Below are 14,341 nucleotides of genomic sequence, written 5' to 3'. Positions count from 1 at the left end.
TCCTTCTCTACGCACCTCGCACACTCGCGGGTGCAGGTAGACACATGCTGCATCCATCTGGCAGCCGTTCGAGTCTACAGGAACTCGTAGGAGGAGGTATTTTCATCCTCTAATCGTTGGTTAAGACACACTTGGCGGGCCTGACCAGGCTTTATCCGTCTATCAAGAAACCATACCTGGTGTGAGAACTCAGTGTGGTCTTGGGCGCCCAGGCGCATAAACCATTCGAACCTATGGCATCCACAGACATCAGGCTAGTCACCGTTAAGACGGCCCTCCTGGTGGGCCTTACCTCGGCACGACAGGTCAGTGAAATCCAGGCGCTGGTGGCTTCAGAGCCTTCTATTACTTTTCAAGAGGACAAGGTAGTGCTTAGAACTCACCCTGCATTCTTACCTAAGGTTGTCTCCTCTTTTCAATTAAATGAGTCGATAGTACTTCCAACCTTCTTCGCGGACCCCAATGATGACACTCAGAGGGTATTACACTGTCTGGACGTGAGGCATGCGCTGAGATACTACCTGGACAGGACCAAGAGCTTCCGCAAATCAGACGCCCTCTATCACCTTTGGTGGGTCAAAGCCTGGCTGTCAAGCCTCCAAGGCTTTCGTAGCAAGGTGGATGGTTACGGCCATCAAGGAGGCGTACAAGTGCCAGCACAAACCTTACAACAAATATGCATGCCCACGCAATCGGAGCTAAAGTCACAGCGGTTACTTTGCTGAGGCACGTCCCGTAGCAGGTTATCAGCAAGGCAGCTACATGGGCTACGCCCTCGGCCTTCTGCAAGCACAACTGCTTGGATACCGGCTCCTGGTCGGACGATGAATTTGGTCAGGCAGTGTTAAGGAACTTGTTTTCTAAAGAGAGTACCTCTCCACCCGGGGGCTACATTCCGTTGTACTCGCCACTACAGTATGGAGGAAAGGGTGCGGGACATCGGAGTAATTATAAGTTACTCACTATAGTGACTAACATGATCTTAGTCCATAGTCCCCTTTCCTTCATGTGTCCCACCATCCTCCGCCTAATAAAACTGGTGTCATTAAGCAATGTTAATATTATTGATGCGTGAAAGGGGTCTGAGGAGTGGTGCCGGTGGGCAGAGTCAGGGGAGCGCATGCTCCCAGGGCCTTGCCCCAGCGTGCATCCAAATTTAAAGGGGAAGATGATTTGTCTGGTGAAAATGGTTTTGTCTCCCGTCCCTAGTGAGGGACACCTATACAGTATGGATGAAAGGGCACTATGGACTAGGAGTATGTTAGTCACTACGGTGAGTAACTTATAATTTTGTTCTTCATTCTGACTACTGCCATTGTTCTGGGGGGGGGGGAGAGATCCCAATCTTCTTTCCCATGGAGTCATCGCTTCCTGATCCTCTGAAGTTTCCGAATTCTCCTCACTGCCTACCTGCTCGTCACCCCTTTCATTCACCTGGGATACATCCTGTTGCCCTGGCTCTTCTGTTTTTACTTTCACATCCTTTATCAATGCTTTATTCAGTTTTAATATTATTTCTCCTGCTGCCCAGGTGCCACCGTCTACCATAGGGCAAGTCCCTCCCTCTTCCTTGATGCCCTTTGCAATGCCTCTTCTGTTTTGCGTATTGCTACTAAATCCTTACACGCTCTGTAGCTGGATTTTGCTGTTCACTGTGTGTACCTATTCCCCAAAATGCATTTGTTTCTGTATAGGTGGGGGTTTGTACCGGGGATTGGTATACCCTGCTGCAGGTCCTAAAGTATAAATTCTGGTTGTGGGCACGGCTGTTGCGGAGGTGCTGGAGCCTGTGCTGACTGGGTGCTTTCTTCTCAGGTTGTCTGTGGTCACTACGGCGTCAAAGCCTGTGTCGCACTCGTGCTACCTGAAAGGGATGGGCTGCTGTGCCTTCTGCATCTTCCTTTCCTTTATTCCCACCCTCAACTTCCTCATACAATTTCCATCCTTCTAATACACTCTTTTCAGCTTTTTACCCTTGTATGTGGACAATACATGGGTGTGCATATGTTGGATTATATTTTTATCATGCGTGCCCTTGGCAGGCCATGCTGTAAACATTTTCCATTCGGGTCCCACCGTACACTCATTATTGTACTTAATTATCTTATTCTTATAAATTGGGACCTCTTTGCATATATACTCTAATGGATTATTAATTTTCCTCTAGACAACAATATCACAAACACAACTGACCAATACCTACTACTCACAATAAATCAAAACAATGGGCCTCATTATGACCCTGATTACGAGTTCTGCAGGCGGCTGGTGTCACTCCCGCCAGGTCTGACCTGGCGGGAGTAACGCCACCAGCCTGCGGACGGAAATGGAAACACTGGCTCTGTCATAGACGGAACCGGTGTTTACATTGTCCCCATCCCTATGGAGTCATTTTTTTAAGACATTTTTGTTTGTAAAAGTTAATGCATATAACTAAAAACAATCTTATTTCAAAATTACAAAGTTACAAAATTCGAAAAACCAAAACAAGAATTACAAAATTAAATACAAAATTAAATACACAATTAAGTGCATGATTGACTATTGCTTCATTTCATCTCATTATATTTCTTATATAGTTACTTAGATGCACTCAGATGTGTATTATAAATTCAAGGCATTCAAAAAATTAGCAGTTGCAATTCTGATTCTCACTATGCGAGCTGAGAAAATGATTTTCCATCGTAACTCTTGATTTACTTTCGCAAGAAAAAAGTACAGATTTGCAAAGTGTGTTATTCTCAATGCTACCAGCTGAGAGCATTCAATAATAAGATGTTTTCAAGTTTCCTTCTCATCAGTCAACTGGCAAAATCTGCAGATATTTTCCGATTCTTGAATAATACGTCTATTGGCTAAAACTGCCCTTGTTGGCCATAGATTGAATCTTAGACGCATAATTGCTGAACGCCCAGCCAAAGATGGACTTCTCACTAAGTAAGAAGTCATGATTCTGAACTTTTTGTCTATCATACAATTGCCATCAAAGTGTTTATATGTGAGACAGTGATCTCTTGTTTGGATCCAATCATTGGTAAAAAGCTGCAATTTAACTTTTACTGGATTTTTTACAAGAAGATCAATTGTTACATTTGCAGTGGCTAATATCTTATCTATACAATACAACAATTTTTTAGAAAAATCATGATTAGACAGAAACAAGTAAGACGACAATGTCTTCAAAAGTGTTCCAGTATCATGGCACATGAGACATTTTCTGAATAGGGCGCACAAGCGGCAATGATATTGAGCAACCAATTAAATCATACCTAGTTCATAGCGGACCCACACTACTGGGAACCCTTGGGGTAAGTATAAAATCTGTCTCCAAAATGAGGCTTCTAATTTATCAAAGATATGACCCTCAAGTAATTCTAATGCTTCCATACCATAAAGTAACACAGGGGTGCATTTTTGGTTGTAGTACATCCAAGCCGGCATGATGGAAAATTTGCCGTACTTCCTCATTATGATTTTAGTTTGGGATATTGATGTTTGCAATTTTTGTTGCAATCTTTGTAGATGGCTTAGATTGTGTTGACTCATGTCAATTGTAATGCCCAAATAAACATATTGACTTACAACATCAATTTTGATGTTCTGTATGGTCCAAACCATTGTGTTGCGAGTTGATTTTTTCGGAGCATACATGACAATTTTAGTTTGCCCCAAATTTATACTTAGGAGGTTGATCTGTATGTACTGTGTCAAAAGAGTTAGTGTGTGTAGCCCACCGGACTCTTGGAACAAAGAACTAGATCGTCTGCATATAACAATGCTGCTATGGATGTGCCATCCAATTTCGGTGCATCTGTTAGTTGATTTACAAAAGCCTCTTTGATATCATGAATAAAGAAGGTGAACAACGCAGACCCATAATGCACCCCTGTTTCAGGCCCCTAGCAGTTTTAATCGCTAGAGAAAGAAGCCCTTCTGCATTGAGTCTTATTTGTATGGAAGTGTGTGAATGTAGTGCATAAATGATATCTTGGAATGTTTCTGGGCAGTTTGCTGTTGGTAATTTGGTCATTAGCAATGATTGTGAGACTGAATCAAAAGCTGCATTAAAGTTAACAAAGTCCAAATAAATTGGCTGTTTGGTGACTCCTGCTTGACTCTTAATAGCACTTATGCATGTCAGATTGATAGTAGTGCCCATGCCCGGTACAAACCCAGTTTGGTTTGGATCACGTTTTTGGTGAAATTTGGTCCAGGAATTAAATTCTTGTAGCACAATCCTTGCGAAGATCTTGCCCGGTGCATCAAGCGATGCAATAGGTCTGTGATTACAGGGCTTGGATCTATCACCCTTCTTAAAGATAGGTAACACAATCGAAGTTCGCCAAGAATCAGGTATGCATCTATTGTGTACAATGGTTCTAAAGATTTTATCAAGGATGATTGCCCACGTTGTTGAATTTGCTTTAAACATTGCATTGCTAAAACCATCCGGTCCTGCCGCTCTGGAACGACTTGATCGCCTTATCAGCTCTTCTATTGGTGATGGTGTAAACTCTAGGTTCTATTTCGTTGCTCTGGGGAATTCATATTTTAAATTTGAAATACTTGTATCCTTGTAAAGCTCAGAAAAATGGTGTATCCACTGCCATTCCAAGACACTGTTGATCTGACTATGATTTTGTTTGTCATGTTGGGCATTGTTTAGTAATGCCCATATTTCTGCAGTACTTTTGTTTTCAAGTTTTCAATGCTGCGCAGCATGCATTCACTGTCTGCCTGAAACATAAAAGCAGCTCTTCCACGAGTCCAATTTCTGAATTTGGTTTTAGCTCTTCTAAAGGCTTGAGCTTGATGTTCAATTGGAAGTAACTGAATTACTCGTTTTTCTCTTCTCCACTCAGCTTTCCGATCTTTCACTTCCTGGTTAAATTGATGTTTGTGGGAAAACGCATGCTGATTATTTTTGCTAAACACCGTCCTATATCTGTTCATGGCACTTGCGTAAGGAGTATTGCTCATTTGCTGCATGTCTAGATCATTTCCTAGCATATATAAGGTTTTATCTGTCCACCTAAATCTGGTCTTTGCATTGTTGACCGTTACACTTTGAATCATTCTTCTGTTAGAATTAGAAGATTGCTGTGAAAGCCAAGACCAGGTTAGCAAGAGCAAATGATGGTCACTATTTGTTCTACGATTTGAAACCGGGAAACTAGATTGAATAAGTTCCCATCTACGTAGCTATAATTGATAATATTGCCCGTTTGTCTGCGATGCCAGGTATTCTTTGGGGGCACATCCCCTGGAAGTGAAGCATTGGCCAGTTTGAAATTCCTGTCTGCCATAAAGTGGGTCCATCTTGCCACTTGCTCTGGTCGACTATTTTTTTGACTGGTTATGCAGTTGAGATTAATATCCCATAGGACAATAGTGGCCGAGATGTGTGGTGAGGCCAGAGTTAAATCCATAAGTAATGTTAAGGCACTATAGAATGCATCATCTGTAATGCCCGCAGGATTCTTGTACATGTTGATTAGTGCAAAGGTCGAGTGTTGCAAATTAATCCTTACCAGCTGGAGGAAATCATTTGGTGCAGCCTATGGTTTAACGGTTAGACCACTACTTTGTTTAACTGCCACTAACAGTCCCGAGGTAGGTCTGCCCTTTGACGCCTTAGCTGCCGGTAGCAGTATGACCTTGTGGTGGAGTGTTCCTCAGCCATGTTTCCTGTAGGGCTACGATATCGTACTCCACCAAGCAATTTCCTTTCTCGATCTGTAGATGGTTATGTCCACGAGTGTTCCATGAGGCAAGACAGATTTTCTGCAGACGAGTGGCTGATTGTTATGCTCTGTGATGCGTCGTATTCTCTGGTGCTGTTGTTTGATAGATTTGAGGCATGTATTTATGCGTCTGATTGGGTTGTTGATCTAATTGTCCTTTAGCAGGCAGATCTTGTGCAATGATAAATCCCAGCTTGAATATCTCCATCTTTTCTTTTCACAGGGCATTTAGCACAACTCTCAATGGTAACCATAATCGTACTATTGAAAGATCCTCATTATTCAAGAATTCAATTTGGTCAATATCTGTAGTCAATATATATTACAACTCGGTGATATCTCCAAATATATTTAAGACACTTGTTCTACACAAATCGAATGTTGAATACGGGGCTGCACGGCATTTCATGATCAGCGAGTATCTCCTTTCCATTACCTTACTTGGTAGTTCCTTGTTGTCTTGATTTGGAGTACTCAATGTTTTGACTCGGATTTGCTGATTCTTACTATTCGTGACCTGTGCGCTGCGCTGCCCTCCTTTGGAGGAATAGAACCGGACCATTCTTCATGATCATATTGTGTTTGTCGGGAGACATTATTAGTGACTGAAACCATTGGATTGTTCTGATAAGGGCCTTCAAGGCTACTTCTGGGCACCAACTTCTGGAAGTAGGTATATAAGCACGATTTGATTGAAATTTCAATGCGTGTTTGTTCTGGCAGCAGATCTCTAGTGGCTTGTGTTGGAAGGTTTCGAGTCACACCTTCAGTTGGAGCAGTAATTAATCCAACCTTTCTCCCGTCTACAATGAAGCAGTCAGACTGGGAACATATCTCATTTACTGAGGTCTTCTTTGTATTTGATTCAGGATCTGGAATCTCATTGGCTAGGTACTGTTTCCCAAAACTTTGTGTTGTTGCTGAACTAGCGTCTATGGTAGCAATGCCTAGTGAGTACATTCCAGAGGCCTCACTTCTTTGTTGGGCATTCATATATGCATCAACTGCTTCTCGATTGGATCCTCTTTGTTGGACGGATTGGGCTTCATTGAGCCTCATAGTTGATTCTCTTAGTGTTGTTTCAACTTGGTCTGATAATTGCGGCCCTGTGCACTTTTCACTGTGATTAGGATTATTTTTCACGTTTGTGTCATACAATGAGGCCTGCTTCTTATTCACGCAGGCTCCATGAGAAGTGTCTCTGTACGGCCCAAGCGGCAACAGGTTTAAGATGGTATTCTCCTTTGCTTTCAAAGCATTTAGATATTCTTCAACTTCTTGCCTTATTTCTTGCCTGCGTTGCTCATGGTGCATATCATCATTAAGAGCATTGATTTGTTTATTTCTCATCATAGGATTCTTGGCAATTTTATGTTCTTCCGGGACTTTTGATCCAATGCTTTTAGTTGCTGTTGGAAGGCTATTACTCTCCTGGCCAGAATGTTGATGATGTTCATTTAATGCATTGAGTAAATCGTTCAGAGGCGGATGCGTTAGGGTGCGATTTCCTTGAGGAGTAGTTGGAACATTATCACAAGTGTTTTCACAATAGTCTTTAGTTGTTTCCAATTGGTTCACTTCAGCTCTATTTGATTTGTTTTTGGAGACTAGTGGAGGTTGTTGTTGTTTTTTCCTCCCTAGTCTTGATTTCCGCATATTCAAAGCAAGCTTTGGTTTAATTTGCTGTGTTTTTTTGTTTTTGGCAAAAATTTCAAAGTGTCCTTCATCAATGTGAATATGATTGGGATCCGATATATTGTCTGTGAATTTTGCTCTGTGCTAATCCAAGAGTTGTTTTTTCTCAACTTGTTTCCTACACACAAATCAGAAGCATGCTCTTGGGGTAACACAGCTAACACAGGTACTATCACTTCTTCAATGAGTGGTACTGCTGTCTCTGGCATGGGACGCGAGCAAGTTTCTGCTGTGTTTACAAAGGGGATGTGATTGCCTTCTACATCATTGTTCGTTGCTTGCTTATTTTTGGAAGCCAGTTCTTCTGCAATCCAGTTCGAAATGCCCTGTATTGGCACCGTTTGCTTCGCTAGTTTTGTCTCCAGCGTTTCAAATAATTTGAAGAGACTAATTATGGTCATATTTACCGCTGACAGGGTACTTTCTAACATAGTAGGGGGTACTGAAAGCATTGAGTGTGGCACAGGAGACATTTAATGTGGCTCTGTTCGAGGAACAGTATTCCTACGTGGGGTAGGGTGCACAATAGATCTTGCTGGCGACCCAGTAAGTACAGAGCCATTTATGCTCGGTGTGGAGGCAGTGCGAGCCTCAGAGTCGCTTGATAGGTCATAGTCACCAGCATGCAATGATATGTCCGGTATTACGTGAGTGGTATCCGGACGTTCGTCTACAACTCCATGTGTTGGAGTTTCAGCTGGAGGCAACCGAGGAGGTAGCCAAGTATTTCCCAACAATGTTTCATCCAAAACTGTAGGTACTTTTTCAATCGCAGTTCCAGAGTCAAGTGCATCAGACGCCTGCAACCTTGAAGCTAGATTACACGGGAGTACAACAGTTTGTTGGTTGATGTTACCGGGCGGCACATACATAGTGTGGGCTGGCAGAAATGTGTCTGGAAAGAACTTGCGAATTTCGCGGGATGGAGTAAGCGAGGAGCAGCGAATCACTGGTGTTGGCGTTATAGCTTTACGTGATACTCGCGTAGCACTTCCTCCTTTTGTTCTTCCCCCTCCCTTTCCTTGTGGCAACAGTAAGTCTGCAGGCATGTCTGATTTAAGAGAGTATAAAAGCTGCAACATAAATTTGCATAAGTATACGGATATTGTGCGCAAATTTGCTGACGTTCAAGATCCAGACCCAGTTACTGGATCACTACAATCACTGTACTCGGACCCAGTAAAGAGAAGAAGCAGCTTTAGTACCTGCTCGCTGCAAAGGGCTATCAAGTTCTAGGGAGAAATCCCACACACAATTTTAGTGTCAGATTAGAAGAGGCCCATCCGATGGCAATACAAAACTTACCCCCTCCTTGGAGGATCGTCGGATATGAGCCAAGCCACCGGTGCCTCCAGAGCACAAAAGAAGCTACTGCGTGGTCTGCTGAAATGCCGCCGTAAGATGGGCAACTATAGTCCGCCGCCCACGTCCAGCGCACAGCAAAACAGCCAAACAGTGTGGGCAAGCGCGCCCTTTCCTCGCGCGGGTTTCACGCTGCAAGGGCGGCTTTGCTGGAAATATGTAGCCCGCACTTCCTGGATGGGCGGAGCTTCACACTGCGATGGTCCGCGGGCCTTAAAGAAACAAAACCTTTGTTTTCTTTTGATGCTTTGGCAATTAAAGGAACCTTGAAGAACTGTGTTTACACAGTGGCAGGTCCACAGAAGTAGGTCAGCCTCCAGCCACGCTCGTATCCAAAAAAGAAAAGGAAAGTCCTCCACGAGCGTCAACAGGAGGCACAGGTATCTGATGAGTAACTCACAGCACAGCCAAACAGTGTTAGTAAGCGCGCCCTTTCCTTGCGCTGGCTTCACGGGAATGGGGATTTACAGAATTCTGCTGTTGTGACACCTGGCAGGAGACTAGGAACCATAACAGCTGCCTCCCGAATTACCGGGTCACCGGGGTTGTAATGCCCCACTGATTCTGGCAATCACGCAGGTGGTAATTCATTCCAAGTCCGGCAGCAACCTACCGTTTTTTCCGGCTCTGTTACCGCCAGACTTGGAATGAGGCCCAATGTCTTTAACAACACCTCCAACGGCTGCCCCTCTATGGCACATCCCCAAGTCACCTTCAAATACAAAACACAAAGGAGCAACAAAGGAAACCCTAAACACGAAATCACAGTGCTTATTCGAACAAAATCACCTAAACCACGCCCCTTCCCAAATACGATCCGCATCCCAATCTTTGCTTCTCACTCAAAACCTTCCATCAAAACACTTGCCTCTGATCACCCGATACCTCTTTTATATACCACTTGATACAGTACAATTGACAATCACACCTATTTACACAATTGTTTCTATGTTCTTGGTCTCTCGTCCCTCACTGTGGATGGAGGGCGAGTCCTTGTGAGTGCAGGGTTTCCGACTCTATTTCTCAAGCAGCGCTGCCCTCCCTCTTATGGAAGGGTGTGTACTCTTCACTTACCAAGTCTATGGCTACCGTGACATCACCACTCCTCGCTACGGGAGCCCTCTTTAGTTTGTACTAAAAGGAAAAAGTACCACGTGGTTCACACTGTCGCTCACTCCACTTTCTAATTAATACTCACTCTACTGCTGTAGTTCTCGGATCAGGTGCACTGGCTCGCTGTGGTCTTCTCAAGTCCTCCGGGGCTTCCTCTCCCGATTATGGGCCTGCACTCGTGGGGGCGAGCTAAGCCCTGAAGTGATCAGGCAGGCCTCTGGGTAACCTCAGCACTTGCTGCCTCTCCGTGGTCTGCGCAGTCTTCTGCTCCGTGCCGGCGGGCCTCGCTTGCTCAGGTGTGCGACTGAGGAGCCCACAGCTGTCCAGCCAGAGACTTGGATCCCCATATGGGCCACCAAATATGTAAGGCAAGTCCCACAATCGAATAATTGAAATCCGTCCAATGAGCCAAAAATAAATGCACAAGATGTTATTACACACAGCCCGGGTTGGGAATCGTCAAAAAGACATTCAACATGGCCTCATAAAACGGCTGCATTTATAGTAAGAATCAGAAGTGAGGTGGCAACAAATGTTAAAGATTATTCACAAATCCCCAGCCTGTGATTGGGCAATGTCATTAACACAATAGGTGAATCTGTACAATACCTAGCCCTATTGGCTTGACCATCCCTCATGACCGTGCCAAGACGTTTATTAATGAATTGACACTGCGATCATCTTCCTTCCTGTGATGCTGATTGTATGCTACTCTTTATAGTTTGTATCGCCTAAACTTAATTGTTGCTTGGCTGCTCCGTGAGGCGTATTTGTGGGGTGAGTGACTTAATTGATTTCAGACAATCCCTATGAGAGGTGTGACCGTGTAGCAACACAAATGATAACTTTACATCCTTTCCCAAATACTTCATTGGTTGGCACCAACTTACCGTTCCTACCATTATGAACTGTTAAACAGACCGTTTACATTGCAACTCTTCATTGGAAACATTACTTGCTTCCACTGCAAAACTTCCTTTCTCAAGGCTTGTGCATGACCTTATTAGCTCGAACTTTAACCTTATGAGTTGCGGAATGTCTGGAAACTGTTATTTGCAACAATATGTATGTATGTATAAATCAAAATAGTATGAATGTAATTCTAAACGGCACTCCGTGTGTGTGTTAGGTACGTTCATTAATCTTCTTTAAAGGTCATCAGTGCCTGATAGATTGTACTATATTTGCAGTGGTGTTATTATATACTATCCACCTCATCTACAAAACCGCCAGGTCCTACTTCTTCATTTAAGGAAGATATCACAATACTCCTTACATGGAACACCAAACCAGGCTCCCAAATTATGATGCTAGGTGACTTACATTTAGGCCTCAATGACATCAATAATGACAACGCCTTAGCCATATCCAGTACTATTACTGAACTGGGCTGCTCGCACCAAATAACTAACCCCATACACAGCAAAGGCAGAACATTGGACTGGTTAGTAGACCACAATTGCGACACAAAGATTCTTTACAACACACCTTGCGCCTGGTACGACCACCACGTCATCTCCTTCACCATCCAGGACAACCCCTGCCAAATCTCTTACTCTATCCAAGTTCCATCAGCACCTACTAGAAACAAATGTAACATCACAGTTGATAGGGTGCAGGGTGCAGTAGGGGCAATAATCTATCACCAGTGACCTGAACCTGATTAATATGGACCCTTTGTTACTGGTTATACTATATAATCAAACACTACTTCAGGCAGTTCATAAATTAGCACCTCTAAAAATGTGCAAAGCTAAGCTGCTTGCACACCTAAATAGGTGGTATACCCCCAAACATGCGCAGTACTGAAAGAACAGAAGAAGCGAACTGGGGGCAAAAAAACTGTCTTGAACAAAGTGATTTTCATCACTGCCTCCAACAACTACAAAGTGCCCATCTGCCAAACCAAGAGTAACACTTACAATGAAAGAATTACGAATGCTAATTCAGGTACTAAAGAATTGTTTACTATCCTTAGGGATCTAGAATCTCCTGTGCCACCACAAGATTCCTGTACCAAAGACACTACCTGCTGTATTAATATTCAAAAAGCCCTGCTAGACAAAATCTCACTCCTACAAACAAAAATGGAAGTAAGAAAAGGTAGTCTGCAACGTGAATGCCAACTTTCAGAGCCAATGGAAGCCTCTACAAAACACTTGCCACCATTTGAGTTTCCACGGGTCTCTGTAATGGAAGTCAATAAAATAATCTCTAGTCTCAAACCATCCAGATGCCAATGCGACATCTGTCCAGCGTCAGTCATTAAAGAAGCCGTGGTGGAGCTCGCTCCTTTCATCACTTCCATAATAAACACCTCATTCGAAACGAACACTGTCCCGACTAACCTGGGTCCTCCCATTACTTAAAAAACCCACCTTAGACACGAACACCCTGACCAAAACCGACCTATAACAACTTTACCATTCCTTCTTAAAATACTGGACAGAGCAGCGTATTTACAAATCCAAAGCCACTTGGAACCTAACAATCTCTTGGGCCTCTGGCAATCTGGTTTCAGAGCAAGCCACGGCACTGAATCAGCACTATTAACAATACAAATGGATGAACTAAAAGACAATGGCGCTCTAGCGCTCCTCCTTCTCCTTGACCTATCGGCCGCCTTTGACTTGGTCAACCTTAAAGTCTTGTGTAAACATTTGACCATTGCAGCCCACTTCTCCACTAAAGCCTCTCTATGGATACAGATATGGGTTTTTGCCCCGACTGCATCCACCACGCCCGCCCCAGTCTCTTGTGGAGTTCCGCAGGGCTCCTGTGTGTCCCCTACATTGTACAACATATTCACTAAGACTCTTTTTGACCACTTGGATGATTTGGATGTCACCTAACCTAATTTTGTGCTTGCACCCAAATCCTCATCTCCTTCACAGGCTCATACGACACAGACTCCAAACTACTCAATGAAATATACCAAACCATACAAGCATGGGTGGCTATCCACTGCCTTTGCCTTAACGATGATAAAACAGAGTTACTCCTTATCGGCTCGTCAAACAAACTAAACAAATTAGACAAGCAATTCAAGTCCTTTAACATCGACAATACCACTATCATCAAAGTTTCCAAAGAAGTGAAAACACTAGGCATCTACCTAGACTCAGCTCTCACCCTCACAAGACAAGTTATTGCTACGGCATCAGCAACAGCTTACACCTCCAAACTAATCAATGCCTGTAGATCCTTCCTCTCTTTAGACAGCTGCACGACCCTGGCCAGAGCACTCGTACTATCTAGGCTAGACTCTTGTAATGCCTTATATGTAGGCACCTATAGCAGAAATGTGAAACACTACAGGTGCTACAAAATAATGCCTTAAGAGCGGCTCTTAATATCCCAAGATCTAATCAGATTATGCCAGTAAAACGTAACCTCCATTGGCTTCCTATCCAGGATAGAATTGCCTTCAAAACTTTATCTCTGACACACAAGTGCCTTTCAAACACTGCCCCAAAATACTTAGCTGACGAATTTACAAAAAATCAAACAGACATACCCGTTCTATACATGCAAATTTGCCTAATATCCCGAGATTCAAATTACAAAAAGCAGCGGGTAACAGCTTCCCGGTACTAGCTGCCAAACTTTGGAATTCTATGCCCCCAGCTCTGAGAGCAGAACCGTCCTTCTGGACCTTTAGGAAAAATGTGAAAGCTTGGCTCTTTGCGCATGAATGGTAATGTTGTACTTTGCCTCACAATTGTACTTGTAATGTTATGAAATACTTCTGTGAGGAATGTTTCTGTGTACCTCTACTGTAATGTATTTTCTGTCATGACTGTAACCTCGCTGTTATCCTCCAAGTAATGCGCCGAGATAACTTGGGGCTAGGTGCGCTTTACAAATGAACAAGCAAATAAATATGTCTCCTGTCTGGTTGGTTGGATTTCTTTCAGCATGGTTTTCCCTACAGAGGGCAGTATTGCACCTTGATCGTACTTTCTTGATGCACATGCTTTCTCACTGCTCATTGTTTTATCCCTACCCAAGTGTAGCCTTCGTTGTGTTACGTTTTAATTTCCTAGCTAGGAACATAATTTGTTATATATCTTTTTTACTCCTTGGGAACTCTGTTATGCTGATGTGTCTCAACCAATCTGTATGCAGTGTCTGCCTCTTAGCTCGAGGATCTGTTATTTCTTTGTTTCCTTTACATGAACTCGCTGTCGAAAATTCAGAGCTTGAGAATGTGTTTGCCTACCTGCCTTAACCAATCATTGCTCTGCATTTAGCGTTGCTGTTGGAGGCTCTGTCTTCGTATACGTGTACTGTTTGTAAAGGAAAGGTGGACGTTTTTGCTAATTCATGATGCTGCTCATGCTGTCGGGATGGCTGAGTTTCTGTCTCGCGGCCTACCTATGTATTGTTTATTGAATTAGTGTAAAAGCCTGCTTTCATTTGCTACC

The 14,341-nt window shown here is 43.4% G+C and overlaps 1 protein-coding gene across 2 annotated transcripts in view; it reads left to right on the top strand.

The window, feature by feature from the left end:
* Positions 1–14,341, top strand: part of DENND2D (DENN domain containing 2D) — a 964,922-nt gene that overhangs the window by 276,210 nt on the left and 674,371 nt on the right. The gene's annotated exons all lie outside the window — the stretch shown is intronic.

The sequence above is a fragment of the Ambystoma mexicanum genome, chromosome 13, assembly GCF_040938575.1.
Source record: "Ambystoma mexicanum isolate Mex_15411 chromosome 13, UKY_AmexF1_1, whole genome shotgun sequence".
NCBI lineage: Eukaryota > Metazoa > Chordata > Amphibia > Caudata > Ambystomatidae > Ambystoma > Ambystoma mexicanum.
The sequence above is the reverse complement of the archived record's forward strand: the minus strand, read 5'-3'. Positions and strand labels throughout refer to the sequence as shown.